Source organism: Limulus polyphemus, unplaced genomic scaffold (assembly GCF_000517525.1).
Source record: "Limulus polyphemus unplaced genomic scaffold, Limulus_polyphemus-2.1.2 Scaffold6343, whole genome shotgun sequence".
Lineage (NCBI taxonomy): Eukaryota > Metazoa > Arthropoda > Merostomata > Xiphosura > Limulidae > Limulus > Limulus polyphemus.
In genome coordinates this window covers 50,501-53,284 of record NW_013671953.1, presented here as the reverse complement: position 1 = coordinate 53,284, position 2,784 = coordinate 50,501, and the positions used below count along the sequence as shown (strand labels likewise).

Here is a 2,784-nt window from a genome sequence, read left to right as displayed (position 1 = left end):
TTCCAACATGTAGCAAGACTAGTAGCCCAGTTCTACAGTCTTTCCAACATATAGAAAGACTAGTAGCCAAGTTCTAGTCTTTCCAACATGTAGCAAGACTAGTAGCCCAGTTATACAGTCTTTACAACATGTAGAAAGACTAGTAGACCAGTTCTACAGGCTTTACAACATGTAGCTAGTCTAGTCGCCCAGTTCTACAGGCTTTCCAACATGTAGCTAGACTAGTAGCCCAGTTCTAGTCTTTCCAACATGTAGCAAGACTAGTAGCCCAGTTCTACAGTCTTTCCAACATATAGAAAGACTAGTAGCCAAGTTCTAGTCTTTCCAACATGTAGAAAGACTAGTAGTCCAGTTACAGTTTTTCCAACATGTAGAAAGACTAGTAGCCCAGCTATACTGTCTTTCCAACATGTAGAAAGACTAGTAGCCCTGCTCTGCTATTTTTCCAGCATGTAGAAAGACTAGTAGTCTCGCTCTATAATCTTTCCAACATGTAGAAAGACTAGTAACTCAGCTATATAGTCTTTCCAACGTATAGAAAGACTAGTATCCCAGCTATACAGTCTTTCCAACATGTAGCAAGACTAGTAGCCCAGTTCTACAGTCTTTCCAACATATAGAAAGACTAGTAGCCAAGTTCTAGTCTTTCCAACATGTAGAAAGACTAGTAGTCCAGTTACAGTTTTTCCAACATGTAGAAAGACTAGTAGCCCAGCTATACTGTCTTTCTAACATGTAGAAAGACTAGTAGTCCAGTTACAGTCTTTCCAACATGTAGCTAGACTAATAGCCCAGTTCTAGTCTTTCCAACATGTAGTAAAACTAGTAGCCCAGCTCTACAGTCGTTCTAACATGTAGAAAGATTAGAAGTCTAGCTCTACAGTCTTTCCAACATGTAGTACGACTAGTAGCCCAGCTCTACAGTCGTTCCAACATGTAGAAAGACTAGTAGCCCAGTTAAAGTCTTTCCAACATGTAGAAAGTCTAGTAGCCCAGTTATACAGTCTTTCCAACATGTAGAAAGACTAGTAGCCCAGTTATAGTCTTTCCAACATGTAAAAAGACTATATGCAGCAATTGATGAAAGGCCTCAACAGTTACAATAATCATCTTGTTCTTATATTCATATTTCTGAAACAAAAACTCACACTTTTCTTTTTTGTTTGCTGAAATTAAGGTTTTATCAAGAATTCCACATAAAATTATTTTTCTCGACAACACAAAAGCTTCTTTCACCCAAAGTTCCTACCCTAAGTTCATAACTTTACATGTCTTATATTGAAACTCTTTCTACATTACAGGCAAGTTGTTACAAAAATATAACTTACAACTTGAAAAAACAAACAGAAACACTCACACTTTTATCAATATCTATATTGCTGAATGCCTAGGGAGGATGCCCTAAAATCATACAAAAAAAAAGAAAAATAATCCTAGATCAACTGTACACACGTAATACAAAAATTTATAGTACAACATGCTGTTGCACATAATAAACACTGCATTCCTATCAAAAGGAACAGTAGTTCTTTTGCCAAGTTATGCAAATAAGTTGGTGGACAGCTACAAGTGGCTCTCTAAACAGCACAGATAGTTTTGCTGCTTCTGGGGTATCGACACACCTAAACTACAGTAATCGGGGGGGGGTACCATTCCACTTTTAATATGCAGTATGGAACAATCTTGGATCAAATGTGGAAAATAAATTAAATATTTATCATACAGTAAGAAATATAAATCACTAAAGTCAGTCAGAAAAGTACTTGTCCTTCTTCTTCTATTTCTTTAGGTTTATAAAACGTTTCTAGCCATGATATGGCTTACGGCTAACCACCACGTTATGCTTTAGGTTTGTAAAATGTTTCTAACCATGATATGGCTTACGACTAACCACCACGTTATGCTTTAGGTTTATAAAATGTTTCTAACCATGATATGGCTTACGACTAACCACCACGTTATGCTGTAGGTTTATAAAATGTTTCTAACCATGATATGGCTTATGACTAACCACCACGTTATGCTTTAGGTTTATAAAACATTTCTAAACATGGGCCTAACCAGCTGAATGCTGTGGCTTTGTTTGAAGGAAAGGCAGAAAATCAGTAAAAAAAAGTGAGAAGTAACAGCTACACACGAAATATATTCAAACATTGGCTAGTCTACGGTTTGATAGATAACAGCCAAAACTAATAACACTGAACACACTGTTCATGTAGCACTATATATACTAAGTGTGTGAAGAAAGAAACCATATCAATGACAAAACCATTATCAATGTGAAAAAATTCAAAGTTATGAAATGAGTACAGTCATATATCAGGGAGATAATGAACACACACAAATCAAGTTAGAAGAAACAATTGAGACAATCTGGTAATCTACTACTAATTGTTGTTATAATATTTATACTACAATTAACTGTTATTTTCCAAAACTTTTCCCACAACTGATTTAAGATTAATGGGTCTATAATTACTGGAACAATTTTTATCACCTCCCTTGAAAAGAGGAGTGACATTAGCTAATTTCCAATCCTCTTATACCTGCCTACTATTCAAGTACTTACAATAAATAGTAGTAAGTGGCTCACATATCCAATCTTTAATCTCCTTCAAAACTTTTTTGGAAATATTATCTGGCATAGGATCTTATAATTTTTTAAACTTCCCAATTTTTTCTTAACAGGCTCAAAATTAATGCAGTCATCTTGTCTGACATTGTTGCCATCTATCAACTGTTCAAGATGAGGAATACTGCTTGTCATCATTAGTAAAAACTGAA

General features: G+C 35.4%; 1 long non-coding RNA gene across 1 annotated transcript in view; it reads right to left on the bottom strand.

The window, feature by feature from the left end:
- Positions 1-1,216: 1,216 nt before the first annotated feature.
- Positions 1,217-2,784, bottom strand: part of LOC111089471 — a 7,265-nt gene continuing 5,697 nt past the window's right edge. The window contains exon 3 of the long non-coding RNA XR_002613738.1: positions 1,217-1,401. This is a non-coding gene — a long non-coding RNA (uncharacterized LOC111089471). The remainder of the gene's footprint in view (positions 1,402-2,784) is intronic.